This window comes from Lynx canadensis, chromosome A1 (genome assembly GCF_007474595.2).
Source record: "Lynx canadensis isolate LIC74 chromosome A1, mLynCan4.pri.v2, whole genome shotgun sequence".
NCBI lineage: Eukaryota > Metazoa > Chordata > Mammalia > Carnivora > Felidae > Lynx > Lynx canadensis.
Window position 1 is genome coordinate 199,307,045 of NC_044303.2, and position 15,734 is coordinate 199,322,778.

At 39.7% G+C, this 15,734-nt stretch overlaps 1 pseudogene; it reads right to left on the bottom strand.

Annotated features, from left to right (window-relative positions):
• Positions 1-7,213: 7,213 nt before the first annotated feature.
• LOC115522208 lies at positions 7,214-8,271 on the bottom strand (annotated as a pseudogene).
• Between the last annotated feature and the right edge of the window lie 7,463 nt (positions 8,272-15,734).

Sequence of the window (15,734 nt, forward strand, 5' to 3'; positions counted from 1 at the left end):
AATGCCCCTCACCCATTTAGCCCATCCCCCCACCCACAACCCCTCCAGTGACCCTCAGTTCTCTGTATTTAAGATTCTCTTATGTTTTGTCCCCCTCCTTGTTTTTATATTATTTTTGCTTCCCTTCCCTTATGTTCATGTTTTGTATCTTAAATTCCACATATGAGTGAAGTCATATGATATTTGTCTTTCTCTGACTAATTTTGCTTAGCATAATACCCTCTAGTTCCATCCACTTTGTTGCAAATGGCAAGATTTCATTCTTTCTGATCACCAAGTAATACTCCATTGTATATATAAACCACATCTTTTTTTATCCATTCATCTGTTGATGGACATTTGGGCTCTTTCCATACTTTGGCTATTGTTGATAGTGCTGCTATAAACATGGGGGTGCATGTGTCCCTTCGAAACAGCATATCTGTATCCCTTGGATAAATACCTAGTAGTGCAATTACTGGGTGATAGGGTAGTTCTATTTTTAATTTTTGAGGAAACTCCATACTGTTTTCCAGAGTGGCTATACCAGTTTGCATTTCTTTTTCTTTAATTCTTTCTTTTAATGTTTATTTATTTTTGAAAGAGAGAGAGAGAAACAGAGTGCGAGCAGGGGAGGGGCAGCAAGAGAAGGAGACACAGAATTCAAAACAGGCTCCAGGCTCTGAGCTGTCAGCACAGAGCCCGATGTGGGGCTGAACCCACAAATCACGAGATCATGACCTGAGCCAAAGTCAGACACTTAACTGACTGACCCACCCAGGCACCCCATCTTTTTATTTATTTCTAAACATACTCACAGAAGTAATAAATTCAGTAAAGTCACAGGATACAAATGCAATATTGCATTTCTATACACCAATAATGAAGCAGCAGAAAGAGAAATTAAGAAATCAATCCCATTTATAATTGTACCAAAAGCAACAAGATACCTAGGAATAAACCTACCCAAAGAGGTAAAAGACCTGTACTCTGAAAACTATAAAACACTGATGAAAGAAATTGAAGATGACACAAAGAAATGGAAAGATATTCCATGTTCATGGATTACAAGAACAAATATTGTTAAAATGTCGATACTACCCAAAGCCATCTACACATTTAATGCAATCCCTACCAAAATACTAACAGCATTTTTCACAGAGCTAGAACAGACAATCCTAAAATTTGTATAGAACCACAAACCCCCACTAGCCAAAGCAACCATGAAAAAGAAAAAAAAAAAAAAAAGCTGGAGGCATCACATTTTGGACTTCAAGTTATATTACAAAGCTGCAGTGATAAAAACAGTATGGTACTGGCACAAAAATAGACATATAGATCAATGGAACAGAATAGAAAACCCAGAAATGAACCCACAATTATATGGTCAATTAATCACACAGCAGGAAAGAAGATTCAATGGGAAAAAGTCTCTTCAACAAATGGTGTTGGGAAAACTGGACAACAACATGCAAAAGAATGAAACTGGACCACTTTCTCATACCATACACAAAAATAAATTCAAAATAGATTAAAGACCTAAATGGAGACCTGAAGCCATAAAAATCCTAGAGGAGAACACAGGCAATAACCTCTTTGACATCAGCCTAGCAACTTCTTTCTAAATAATGTTGCCTGAGGCAAGAGAAACAAAAGCAGAAATAAACTATTGGGACTTCATCAAAAAAAGACTTTTCCATAGGGAAGGAGACAACAAAACTAAAAGGGAACCTACAGAATGGGAGAAGATATTTGCAAATGACACATCTGATAAAGAAAATATCCAAAATCTAGAAATAATTTATAAAACTCAACACCCCAAAGTGATAATCCAATTAAAAATGGGCAGAAGATATGAGCAGACATTTTTCAAACGAAGGCATACAGATGACCAACAGACACGTGAAAACATGCTCAACATCACTTATCATCAGGGAAATGCAAATCAAAACTACAATGAGAGATCACCTCACACTTGTCAGAATGGCTAAAATCAACAGCAGGAAACAACAGGTGTTGGTGAGGATGTGGAGAAAGAAGAACTCTCTTGCACGGTTGGTGGGAATGCAAACCGGTACAGCCACTGTTGAAGATAGTATGGAGGACCCTCAAAAAGTTAAAAATAGGACTATTAGGTATTTACCCAGAGAATACAAAAATACTAATTCAAAGGGATACATGCACCCTGGCATTTATAGCGGCATTATCTACAATAGCCAAACTGTGGAAACAGCCTAAGTGTCCATTGATGGATGAATGAGTAAAGAAGATGTGGTATGTATTCAAACACACACACACACACACACACACACACACACACACACACACAATGGAATATTACTCAGCCATAAAAAGAATGAAATCTTGCCATTTGCAATGATATGAAGCTAGAGAATATAATACTAAGTGAAATAAGTCAGAGAAAGACAAATACCATATGATTTCACTTATAGGTGGAATTTAAGAAACAAAAGAGAAAATGTGGAAAAGAGAGAGAGAGAGAGAGAGGCAAACCAAGAAAGAAACAGACTCTTGTTACTAACACTGAGAACAAACTTATGGTAGCCAGAGGGGAGATGGGTGGGGGGATGGGTTAAATAGGTGACGGGGATTAAAGACGGCACTTTGTGATGAGCACAGAGAGTTGTATGAAGTGTTGAGTCACTACCTTGTACACCTGAAACTAACATTACACTGTATGTTAACTAACAGAATTTGAATAAAACTTATAAGAAACCCCACAAATAAATAGAATCACAGGATCTGAGCACAGATACATGGTTAGTGCTACTGTAGCTTGTCACCAAATCACTTCTCAGAAAGTTTTTGCCATTTATACTGTGACTGACACTGTAAGGAATCCTGATTTCATCCCACAGGGACATGGAACACTATTTTTAAACCTTGGCTAATTTGATAGGTGAAAAGTGATATTGTTTCTTCAGTTGAAGTCTCTGGGGTTGGTTACTAGTGAGTCACCTCCTGAGGCTTGCATTATTTCTGTGAATTGTTGGCTCATGTCCTTTGTGCCTGTTCATCTTTTGGGATTTTGTTGTTCCTGATAGGCATGGATGAATAGCCCACTGAGGACGTTAACTCTCCTTTGTTAAAGTCTTCCAGATTCCTTAGTTCTGTTTGATTTTACTAATAATGGATTGGAGTTTTAAACGTTCACAGAGTAAAGGTCACTCTGTAAAGCAGATTTGTGGAAGATTCAGAGATGGACACAGGGGCAGGGGTGGAGGGAAAGAGAGAACACCATATTCTGTGCCTGCTTTATAATTCAGCCCAAGTGAATAGATCCATGTATGGACCCAATCACAACTGTCACCTTCATTGTCACAATTTAGCCCTCATGGCTCAACAACCACTTCCTAATCCAGGTAACGACTGTCAGCTCCAAGAGTCCTCTGGACCTCAGGACTGACTCAGGATTAAACTGAAATCCAAGCATTGTGGTAACACTGTCCTTCCATTAAATTTATCCTAGGGCTGGGATCCTGACACCAAAAGATTAAATCACAGTTTGGTATATTTTTTTGATCAACAAGCAACTTGCTAAAAACTGTATTACTCTCACTATAGATCCACTGAAGATTGGAAATGTCACATAATCACTAAAGAATTTTTCAGGTAGATATGTATTCAGTAGGTGTAGACCCAGGGGGTTACCATCATTCATTATAAAACATCCATACTTGCTACAAAGGTTGCTAGCATAGGTAAGAATTTCTCCCTCTAGACCTGTGTTCTCTAAAAACATCTTGAGAACATCTTCCCCAAAATGATTTGTTAAACATGGAGGGGAAATGTTCACTTTTTGGAATCAGTGTTAGTAAATAGAAATCATCCTGCAGTAAGCCAGATGCTTCCCTATGACTCATTCCTGGTGTTTCTTCCATTTGATTAATGCCTAATTTGTTGTACTTGTTATCCAACTGCCTACATGACATATCCATCTTGATGACTAATTTTTGGCATCTCAGACAAGATGAAAAGCAAGTTTCTGACATTGCTCTCAAAGCACACCCTTCCCACACTCCTCCCCACTTAGTAAATGACAACTCCACCATCCCAGGTGCTGAAACCCCAAACCTCAGTTGTCCTCAACTCCCTCAACCCCCAATGTGATCTTTAACAAGTACTGCCAACTCCGTGTTCAAAATATATGCAGAATCTGGACTGCCTCTTACATTTCCACACTACCACTCTGGCTGGAGTACTTAATTAAATATCCCCCTGAGTAGTTCATGTCTGCCCTTGTACCTCTTCAGCCTATTTGCACAAAGTTGCCAGAATGATCCTGCTAAAATGAAGGTCTGATCAAGCCATCTCTCTGTTCATAACCTTCCAGTGGACTCCAGTGTGACTCAGAGTAAGAAACAAAGACCCACAGTGGCTTCAAGGCTCCACATGACTTGCGGTCGATACCACTCACCACACTTTCTATCCCTCCCCATGTTGCTTGCTCCACTCTAGCTACACAAGCCACCTTCCTGTGCCCTCTGATAGGTGACTCTAATGGCAGATTCCACCGTGGCTTACTCCCTCACTTCCTTCAGGCTTTTCTTCTCCATGAAGACATCCTTCCCATCCTGCCTAAACCTTCAGCCCCCAATCACTCATGTTCCTATTCATGCCTTCATCTCTTTCTTCCACACTTCTCCCCAATATCCTACATATTGTGCTTATTTATCTTGTTTGTCTCCCCATCACTAGAATGTAATCTCCATGGGGCCAGGGATTTGGGTCTGCTTGCTCTCTGCTGTATTCCCAGTGCCTCACATATGGTGAGCACACCATAAGTATTTGTCAAAAAAGTGAACAAGCTTGTCACTGATACCTGCTTTTTTCCACCCATGATGTTCACCATCACACATAAGAGCATCCTTTCCAGACACTTAAACTTTTCTTCATGTTACCACTTGTGCCTTTTTTAAAAGAAGTTTTTATTTATTTATTTTGAGAGAGAGTGGGGGGAGGGGCAGAGAGAAAGAATTCTGAACAGGCTCTGTCAGCACAAAGCCTGACACAGGGCTTGAACTCATAAACCATGAGATCATGACCTGAGCCGAAACCAAGAGCCAGATTCTCAACCAACTGAGTCACCCAAGGTGTCCCACCATTTGTGCCTTTTACCAGGTAGAACAGAACTTCCTTCAAGTTTTCCACACCCCTCTCCAGGCTTTCCTCTCTATCTTCTTGACTAGTTCTGGGTCACATGACAATCTGTAGTCCAGTCACTGGAAAGGAGATGGGACCACCATTGGCTGCCATGGTTTAAGCATGATTTATTCTCTGGGACATACGGCTGCTGGGGTAAAATCAGGTTAATGAGGAAGAAGGGAATGGGTTTCATACAGAAAAATAAGTGTCTGCCATGTCCGCTGAATCACAATTTCATGTCTGTGTTCACAGCTGAGCTTCACCATCTTGATGAGGAGGGGTAAGTAGGTGTTCTGACCATTTTACAGAGGAGAAAACAGAGCCACAGAGAGATCCTCCAATATGTCAACATCATGCAGTAGGTCAGTGACGGGACCAGTGTGGTCTACCCAAGTTCTCAGTTCTGGAGAAGCAGGATGCTTTGGAGAAGAGTACAGAGGAAATCAGAGCCCCAGGGATTCATTTTCACTATGCACAAAACAACTATATGACCTCGAATAGGCGTTTTGATACCTCAGGGCCTCAGTTTGTTCATCTTTAAAATGAAAATAAAGTCCCTTTCTTGTTTTAGAGCTGCGCTTGAGCTGATTAATCATTAAGACTCTCTTCTTATCTGTTGAATTCCAGCTCAGGGAGAGAAATAGGAGTGAGTTGTTGGACTTTAAACTCTGCCCAGCCAGAAGAGAAGAATTAGATTTCTTTGTAATGATCTTTAAAACAAAACAAAACAAAACAAAACAAAAACCCTTTTGTTCTGAAAACAAATACATAAGGATTATCCTTTTAACCCTCAGTCTGTTCCTGAAGATTTCCCCTTCAGTGTATCTCTAAATCCTTCTAGTTCCAGCTTTGACATTTGAGGAACACAGGTATTCCTTGGCAGGTAGTGTTCCTCATTTGGAAATCAATCCCCTGTGAATGCATAGTTGGAAGCTTCCATTGCAGAGCAACTTCATGGAGCCAAATGCAGACGCATTTGTAGCTTGAGAGCTGTGATACCCCCGTATCTTCCTGGCCAGGGTCCTAGTCCGCACAGTTGCCAGGCAGCAGTCACTCCAAATTCTACTGTTGGCTTCTCATTCCCATGCATCATTCCTAGCATGTCACCTGCCTGAGAGATTCAAGTTTTTTTTGCTGAAGGAGTGGCTTTATGAGGGCCACTGGGAGAGAGATGGTTATTCAATAATTTACTGAACATCGCATGTTCAGCTCTGTGCCCATATGAAGCATTTTCCAACCTTCTGACTTCATAGATCTAGATTTTCCTTTTCTGCAGTGTCAACTTGCTATTTAATAACTCTTGACTTTCGGATAGAAATTTAAGGTGTTCCATGTATTATCTCATGGGATTTTAGAATTAAGAAAAATTAGGTAACTCTCATTAGATTGTTAAGCTTGTAAAGAATGGAATTGGGATCAGATCCTAAGATTACCAGGCTGCCTCTCAAGTGTCATACCAAGTGTTAAAATTTAGGTGCTTTCAAAATAGACATTTATTCGTACCTTTAATCACCCACCATTAGGGTCTCGGGTACGTCACTTCTAAAAAACCCGGGTGGGGAATTTTGCTTGAAGAGAGCTGCTTACATATTTTAAGCCAGGGATTGGCGAACTTTTTCTGCAAAGGGCCAGATAATAACAATTTTAAGATTTATGGGCCGATATAATTTCTGTTACAACAGTTCAATTCTGCATGGTAGTGAGAAAGCAGCCATAGACCATACATAAACAACTCAGCATGGCTTGTGTTTCAATAAAACTTTACAAAAACAGGTGGCATGTTTCCTTTGGCTCATGGGCCATTATTTGTTGACCTCTGATCCAAGCTTGGTGCTCTTAGTACCATGCATTCTTTTATGTCCTGCTTTCAAGGGCATTGGTAAAAATAATTCTCTCTGATTTTCTTGGTCAAGTGGGAAAGTGAAATTGTTTCACAAAATAGTCATCCCAATACTCCAGAGAAGTCTGCACATTCACCTCACCAATATATCCCACAACTTTTTCTTTGGTTGTCAAATGATCCTTTATTGAAATGTTTTCCTTTGTAGTGTTCTTAACTAGCTGGGTATTATACTGCACCACTGTTGATGTCATCTATGATGTCATAAGGGTGGCAGCCATCAACATTGCAGCCCACTGATTGAGCAGTTCCCAGAATCTCTTTCATGGTTCTAGAGAGTTCTCTGGCTAAAGATCGGTGCTGCATCTGTGGGGCAATGTTGACAAGCTCATCAAAAGAGGTATTTTCACTGTGCCTAATGTTTTTGTGCTGCTTTCTGTCTCTTGGCGGTTCCTTGAGGGCTTTGATAATCAGGGCAGAGGCAGAAAGGACCACTTCAATCTGGGCCTGTACGTTCTGAACGGTCATTTTCATTGTAATCCTCAGACCCTTCCAATCATTGGTGCCTTGGCAAAGTCATCACCAACCTTTGTTGGAGACAGATCCTGGGAGCCAGTCTACTGGGCCAGGGCAAATGATATGGCACCAACTTCCCCACTGGTGCACTTCAGGTATACAACTTTGATCTCGTTGGGGTCAAACTTAGGCATGGTAGAGGTGGCTGGTGTTGGGTGAGCCCAGATGCAGGACAACTGAAAACAGTTGCACCTTCACCTCACCTGAGCCAAAAAACTCTGACAAATTTGACAGAAATGTCATAGACTTATAGAATGTTAGTGCACAGGGATATTTAAGATCATCTAGTCTTAAACTCCTCATTGTACAGGTGGGGAAACAAAGTAAATTTTTCAACCTCCCATCTAAAATAAGTTCCAGTAGGGGCGCCTGGGTGGATTAGTCGATTAAGCATCTGACTTCGGCTCAGGTCATGATCCCGTGGTTTGTGAGTTGGAGCCCCGCATCGGCCTCTGTGCCGACAGCTCAGAGCCTGGATCCTGCTTCAGATTCTGTGTCTCCCCCCCCCTCGCACTCTGTCTCTCTCTCTCTCTCTCAAAAATAAACATTAAAAAAAATTTTTTTAAGAAGTACAGGATATACTTGGAAGACCAAGAACTGATGAGTATAGAACTTAATGTGTGGTTCAAATATTGACATTTCTTTGCCAAAGAAAAAAACTACAACATATAAAAATGCATCCTGATAACTTTCTTTCTTACCTTAGTCATATTAGAGTTTGTTGTTCCAACAAGACATTGTAAAGGCTTTTAAAAATATCATGCAAAAATATATGAAAAGCTATCTTATGTTCCTAGACTTGAGCAAATATCTTCAAAATGTTGCCCCTCTGGGTCCTGACACTCAACGACCTCTTGTTTGGATGTAGCCCTCCCACAGGATGCCCGAGCACCTGGTGTTGCGGTTGCTGTAGAATGCAGATGGCATGCTCACTTCAAGGGCACTCAGGGGACTATTAGGGAGTCACAAGGGATGGGGCAGTCTCCTGAGAGTAGGAACAGCAAAGCTGTCACCACTCCTAGACCCACAAGGCTGAGCAGAGTGAGCAGTAGAACCTGCAGTCATGAAAGGGAGCAGTGGCACTCAGTCAGTACTCTAATTTCTGTATTAAACTCTTCTATTTAGAGTGATACCCTTTTCCTGACTCAACCCTAAATATACAGCCAGAGGCTACCTCGCAGGTGAATAAATACCCTGACCCTGCTCCACTCCCTTCTGGTCTCTACCAGAACTCTCTCTTGCAGACCACTTAGTGTAGACCAGCAGGTCAGCCTCCAGGGCAGAGAGCTGGGTCTAGGGGAAGGGAGGGGACCGAAGGGACGGAGGGGGCATCTCTGGCACAGGTTGTAGAATAGTTACTGTGTGACCATATTTCCAAGAAAATTTGAGAACTAACAACTTCAGCTCTCGATATGTAGGAAAAGGTAAAAGTAACAACTTTCTCTGTACTCTCTTTCCAAATAAAAAAGTAGACAAAGTCTTCAAAATGAGTTTCCATGAAAAAGTAAGAAACTAAAAAAGCAGCACATTTGCTGAATGACTCCTTTGTTTTAATGAAACTGAGTGACATTTAAATATGTTTTATAAAAAAGACTCTACATGGAATAATGGTCTCTATGAACCACCTGTGCTTTGCCTTTATGGAGGAGAGAAAAAAAAACTGATCCTGAATTTTTATAAAGAAATTTAAATTAGACATTAAAATAAAAGAAGAAAACCTTATCACTTGAGTAGCTACTTAGCTACAAGAGTAATTAAAGCAATGATTCATCCTATGGAGAATTCTAGCAGAAGCTGGTAATTCTTTCTCTCTATTAGAAACCCTCCTGGGAACCAAGAGAACTCTCTAGAACAGCACAGTTCAATAGCAAAATAATGCAAACCACAAACAGGAGCTGCATACAAAGTTATCTAGAAACCACATTTTAAAAAATAAAAATAGATGGGGCACCTCTGTGGCTCCGTCGGTTAAGTGGCCAACTTTTGATTTTTGGCTCTGGTCGTGATCTCACAGTTTCGTGAGTTTGAAACCCACGCGGGGCTCTGTGCTGGCAGTGGGGAGCCTGCTTGGGATTCTCTGCCTCTCCCTCTCCCTCTTCCCCACCCCACCACTCACACTTTCTTTCTTGAAATAAATAAACTTAAAAAAAATCTTTTTAAAAAGTAAAAATAGATAAAATTAATAAATAATAATGGTTTTTTATTTAACCCAGTATTTCAAAAGTATTATCCTTCCACCTATAATCAATATTAGAAGTCATTAATAAGCTATCTTACATTCTTCTTTTGGTGCTGCGTCTTTGAAATCTGAGGCATATTTTACAAGTACAGCACATCTCAAGTCACATTCAGGTGCTCAGTCACTGGCATGTGACTAGTGGCTACCGTGAGACCGCACAGCTTAGAGTATGTCCCAAGGTTGGGTAAGAGCCTGTCTCTCATACAAAGGAATGAAGCATAATATAAAAGAGCAGGGACTACTCTCTGTGTGTTTCACCGATGTTTCTAGTTCTCCTTGCCTTTTAGGTGCATATGAGGATTCTTCCCCAGCCCCTCGTAGCTGGGCAAGGCCACATGACTTGCTTTGGCCAACGAGATGCGAGCAGACATGACCCATCACCTCCAGTGAGCTGCACTGAAGAGCTGGCGTGGGCTTCTCTGCGCTCTCTCTTATCCTGGCCTGGGGACTGTGGACACTTGTGCTGGTATGGAGGTGCCCTGAGGTTGAAGCTGCCTGAAATGCTGAGCCAACACTTGGAGGGGGCACAGCTGTCCTACATGAGAGGTATGGTGACTTTTGTTCCACTCAGTCCCTGCGTCTCTCAACCGACCTTCTCAAGGTTCCGATAACAGCTCCTCCTCCCTACTCTTTCAACCCCTCTCTGATATTGCTAGCCCTGAGCCTTGCCCACTTCTTTGTAAACTGCCCCTTTTGAACCTCCCTTCAGTTACCCCATTTGTGCCATCTGTTTTCTGTTGTGATTCTGATTGATACAGTTTGCTATATTGACCAAATGTGAAATGAGCCTAAAGACAGAATAAAATGAAGGGCAGCTGGGTGACTCAGTCTGTTAAGCATCCAGCTTTGGCTCAGGTCATGATCTCACAGCTCGTGAGTTTAAGTCTCGAGTCGGGCTCTGTGCTGACAGCCTGCTTCCGATTCTGTGTCTCCCTCTTTCTCTGCTCCACCTCCACTCATGTTCTGTCTCTCTCTCTTTCAAAAATAAACATTAAAAATTAAAAAAACAAAAAGACAGGATAAAATGAGTATCCTGAAGAAGTAATCCCTTGAATGAGTGTAAATCAAGTTTTAAAGCAATAGTCTACGATAGTTTTCTCACCAATCACACTTACACAACAGATTCTCTGTGGGGGCACCTGGGTGGCTCGGTTGGTTGAGCGTCTGGCTCTTGGTTTTGGTTCAGGTCATGATCTCACAGTTCATGGGTTCAAGCCCTATATCGGGCTCCATGTCTGCTTGGAATTATCTTTCTCCCTCTCTCTCTGCTCCTCTCCTCTCTCTCTCTCTAAAAATAAATAAATAAACTTTAAAAAAAAAAAAAAAGATTCTCTTTCTCTTCTTTGGGTAAAGATGGGCATTCATTGTTCCTAGTGATTTGTGTCTATGTGTTTAACAAATCTGTTTGCTTGAAACTGATGGTCTTGATTCTTTCTTGAAATATGTTCCAAGAATTTGCTTACAAATTTATGCTTGACATAAACAGCAAGAAATCAAAAATAACTAGAAATTGTGGTTAATGGCCGTCCTCAAATAAGTTTTATACCTACAGGCTTGTACCTCAGGCTTGAGTTCCTAAGGAGAAAACTGAGACTTAGGAGTTATTGTTGTGTTACTTGTTCACTGTAGAAAGATCAGAGCAATACAAATGAGCACAAAGAAGATAAAAATACCTCCTCTCACAAAAATAATCACCACTAGTGCATATAATTCCAAATGTTTTTAAAATTATATCATCTTGTCTGAAAATAATTTTTAATTTGTGTTTTTGACTAAAGTTTGGACTTAATTTCCTTTCAGTAAGTATGTTTTTATACCATTATTCATTATAGTAACTGCTTTGTCATTATTATCCCTTTCTGTTTTATTAGCTCATGCCAATTTTCCAATACCAAAATAATATTATATACCTTTGTATTTTCAAGTATTTGGCCAAATTTTCTGCAGATAAATTCTTGGAAATGAGAATGCCCATTATAGAAGGTATACATGATTTAAAAGCTTCAGATAGATTTCCCATATGCCCCCCAGAGCACAATCAGTCATTTTATACTCTTAATAGGAATGCAAGAGGTTCCTCTATTCCCACACAGACACCTTGCCAATACTGAGTATTATCTTTGATTTTGGCTCTTTGATAAGAAATAAACAGTAATTTGCTTTAAGCTTGTACTTCTATAGTTACAGTGAGAGAGAAAATATTTCCATGTTTTGGACAATTCTATTTCTTCACTTATTCATTGTACTTGCATTTTGTAGACAAAATTAGTCTTTGTAATTTTCCTATTTTGCAATTAGTGAATGTTTAGAGTTGTAAAACTCTCTGAATGCTAATGTTTGAGTGTTTTTGTTAGACTATTTCCTGACATATACTGTTCCTTACCATATCTCTACAGTTCCTATGGCATCAAAGATATGTTTTCATTATAAATGAGTTTATAATGAGAGAGTTAAGTAACTTAACCAGAATGACTTAGTTATTTTAGAAGATGCTACTCATGCTATCCCTCAATCCCCTGCCCACCTAGTGCGTTCATTTTTTGGCTGCCATGATCTTTGGTGGCTAACAATTCAGAGTTGCACCCTTCTCTGGAAAATTGTCCTCAGCCTGTCCCAAATGCCTGGATGGCCTGCAAACAATGACCGACTGATGCAGTGGAGATACAAAGGCCCGGACTGCTTGCTTTAAGGCCAGAAGATTCCGTGGTACGTTTGTTCCAGATCTTCCCATAAAGTCAAGTTGAGGTGAGGCTTCACCTGAAACCTCGTCTTTGCCTAGATTCTGCCCCTTGTCTTAGTCTGCTTCCTTCATTCCTCCAGATTCCACCGAAGAGAACATCTTTGATAAGTCACTTTTATAAAACCCTTCCTCTCAGCCACAGCTTCCGGGGAACCCAACCTAAGACAGCTTGTAAGTGGGCCATTTCATATTCAGATCCAAGGAATCTGACTCCAAGATCTGCACATGCAATCAATACAGCACACCTCGTTCCTATCAAAGACACTGCCTGGGAATGAAGATAGCAGATAACACTCTTTCCTAACCTGCCATTTGTCTGTCACTTATGGTGGTCACCACAGAAAAGTATTAAATGTATATAGACACATCTATTAATTTTTTACTATGATTTCAATTTTTAGTGGAATGCTTACAAATCCTAAATATTTTTAAATGTTTATTTATTTTTGAGAGAGAGAGAGTAAACAGGGGTGGGGCAGAGAGAGAGGGAGACAGAGGATCTGAAGTGGGCTCTGTACTGACAACAGTGAGCCCAATGAGGGGCTCAAACTCAGGAACCATGAGATCATGACCTGAGCCCAAGTCGGACACTCCACCGTCAGAGCCACCCAGGCACCCCACAAATCCTAAATTTTAAGCTATATATTATTCTAGATCTTTTCTGATTTTATTCATATTTATTTTTTAAATCCAATGTTTAGTTAGACACTGATATCACAATCATTCTAGCGCCATTAAAGGTTCTATCATTAAATAAATAAATTTTTTTTAAAAAAAAGGGTGGTCGGCACCTGGGTGGCTTGGTCAATTGAGCGTCCGACTCTTGGTTTCAGCTCAGTCGTGATCTCATGGTTCCTGAGACTGAACCCCATATAGGGCTCTGCACTGGCAGTGCAGAGCCTGTTTGGGACTCTCTCTCTCTTGATCTCTCTCTCTCTGTCCCTGCCCTGCTCATGCTCTTTCTCTCTCTCAAAATAAATAAACATTTTTTAAAAAGATTCTATCATTAACTCACCAATCTGAAATGCTACATTTACCACATTTATTTGTACATGTTCTCACAAGCTTGTTTTTTGGCTTTCTATTCTTTTCTGCTAATTTCTATGTTAGAGTGCCAGCTCCAAAATTAAAAATTTTTTTAAACTGAAATTTTATGGGATGTTTTCCTCCATTTTTACTTCAGTTAAACTTTGAACTTATACCCATTTAAAAATAATTAAAATTTTGTTGAGATGTAGAGTTACATGTACTTTTTGTATGTATGTTATTATTCAACAAAAATTTTGCCAAAAAAAAAATCTTTGGTACTTTATTTGAAATGTCACTGTTTATAAAACAATTTGAGGAGAATGAGCATCTTATACTACCGAAGAATCTTTAAAAGCCCATGCTATTTTTCCATTTATTCAAGTATTTTTATGATCCTCAGTAAAGTTCCATAGTTTTTAGTTATGCTTCATATACCTTAAATGTATTCTTAGTTTTTATTGTGGTTTATATGTTTGGAAATGTTGTTTTTAATGATTACTGCTTATATATAAAGGGGTTATTGATTATTTATATTATAAGTAAGATCTTATCAGTACAAATAGTGTCAATGTAACTACTTGGATTGTAGTTAAGAATATCCCTGGTAAATAATTTTCTATCTTGGAATATTCAATTTAATTTTAATTCTTCATAGATATAGTCACCATATGTTTAGTTTATTAATAAGTGAATTTATGCTCTGTTATGGGGGCAAGCAAGATTGATCATCTCTCCCACATAGAAGGCCAGGCTCTTCTGTTCTAATGGATTAGGCACCTGCTAGAACGGTTGGCCAAATTGTTACATGTTAGCATGATCCCTAGTTCCACCTATGCAGCTGTTCCCACGGAAGTGCAGTGCAGTATGCCCTGCTGAACTCAGATTCTAGGGTTATTTTATGAATCACAAAAGAAAACTAACAAGAAACAATGTATTGATGGCTCATGTGCCAGATACTGTACATATATTATCTCAGTATTCATTATAACCATTCATTCATTCATACAAGAGTCTTTATTAAACACCTGCTATGTGCCCAGCTCTCAACTTAAGAGTTTAGCAGTACAGAAAGACTAAAAAGCAGTTATAATGCTATATGCTATGTGATAGGAGAAACACAGTGTTTCACGAGTACTTAACAGAAGTACCTAATCTAGATCTGAATTCACAGGGAAGTTTCAGGATGTGAGCTCAAAATTGAGAGGTGGGGGAGAACCAGAATTATGATAATGTTAGTAGAAGCAAGGGAACTTTACTTCCTAGTAGAAGAGAATGTGCCAGGCAGTGGTACTAAATTTGCAAAAGTTAAGGATGGGATGGAACAAGGGAAGGAGAGTGATAAGATTTCAGGTTACCCCAAATTGCCAAATTAGTGCCCTGATTTTAGAGTGTTAAGAATTTGGCTGGTGCAATTTAGCAAGACAATTATCCAAGTGCTAGTAGTCACAGATCACTGCTTATAAGCAAAAAAGTATTTTCTTACAGCAGACTCTGTTGTTCTCTATATACTTGGAAGTAAGCCAGCTTTAACTGGAAATTACTTTTCTTAAAGAGAGAACAAAATAAATGGTGGAAACTGAGTTCTACTGAAATCTTTTTTTGTTGTTGTTAAGATTTTATTCTTAAGTAATCTCTATACTTAACGTGGCGTTTAAACTCACAACCCCAAGATCAAGAGTTTCATGCTCCACGGACTGAGCCAGCCAGGCACCCCACTACTGAAATCTCTATAGTCTCATGGTCCTCAAGAGACAATAGATAATCAATCCACTGCTTTTCTACTATATAACCAGAAACACTGACATTCAGCTCTGGATCCCTGAATCATTACTGGTCCCCACCTCAGCTTTACTCTGCTAATCCTATATTTTAAGATTTGTTATTTTACCATCTCACTCTTGATTCCAATTACTGACATCTCCCCTTCTCCCTAAAAGGGTCCCTGAAATAAACCATGGTATAGAAATGGAATCACCAAACTGAGAAAGGGAAAGATAAGGCTGGGCTTTAGGAACCTACAAGAACCTGGGACTTGAATTCCATCAGGCTTGTCTTTCCCTTCTTCCTTCTCTCAGGATGGAAAACCATGTTTTTTTCCCATATGATCAAGATATGACTACATCTTTCAAGCTTTAAATCTTACATTTTAACCACTTGCAAGACAC